At 74.4% G+C, this 504-nt stretch overlaps 1 protein-coding gene across 2 annotated transcripts in view; it reads left to right on the top strand.

The window, feature by feature from the left end:
• The first annotated feature begins 118 nt into the window (after positions 1–118).
• Znf800 (zinc finger protein 800) overlaps positions 119–504 on the top strand; it is a 24,135-nt gene continuing 23,749 nt past the window's right edge. For both annotated transcript variants that reach the window (XM_013353282.2, XM_005365714.3), the window contains exon 1: positions 119–284. The gene's annotated coding sequence lies outside the window, so the exon portion shown is untranslated. The remainder of the gene's footprint in view (positions 285–504) is intronic.

Below are 504 nucleotides of genomic sequence, written 5' to 3'. Positions count from 1 at the left end.
CCCACCGGGGCTGCCCGGCCAGCGCATGCGCGCCGCGCTGCCGGGCGTGCCGGCCACACTCCCCCCACCCACTCCGTGAGCTTGTCACTTCCTGCCCTCGCCCCATCTCCGTCCGGGGTCAGTCAGTCGCTCCCTGTCGCAGCCGGAGACTTGTCTGCTTCCCCCTTCCTACCCTCCTTTCCACGGCGGTCGCTCGGGCTGACCGGGGAGGGGGGACGGCCGAGAGAGAGCGGGACTGACTTCCCGAAAGTTTCCCGAAGCATCTGCTACCCGCCAGGCCCCAGGTGGGGGCCCCGCGCAGCTCCCCGCCCCTCTCCAAAGCCCGGGGGACCGTTGCAGGTGGAGCGGCGCTGAGGGGGAGCCCGGGCTCGGCGCGGCCGTTGCCCTGGCGAGGGGCGCCTCGGTCCTGCCCGCTCCGGTTCCAGCTCCTTCGGCTGCTGCGCCCGGCGGTTCCTCCTGTCAACTGCCTGCGCCCGCGCGCCCGCCAGCTCGCCGGCCCGGAGC

Source organism: Microtus ochrogaster, unplaced genomic scaffold (assembly GCF_000317375.1).
Source record: "Microtus ochrogaster isolate Prairie Vole_2 unplaced genomic scaffold, MicOch1.0 UNK4, whole genome shotgun sequence".
Taxonomy (NCBI): domain Eukaryota; kingdom Metazoa; phylum Chordata; class Mammalia; order Rodentia; family Cricetidae; genus Microtus; species Microtus ochrogaster.
The sequence above is the reverse complement of the archived record's forward strand: the minus strand, read 5'-3'. Positions and strand labels throughout refer to the sequence as shown.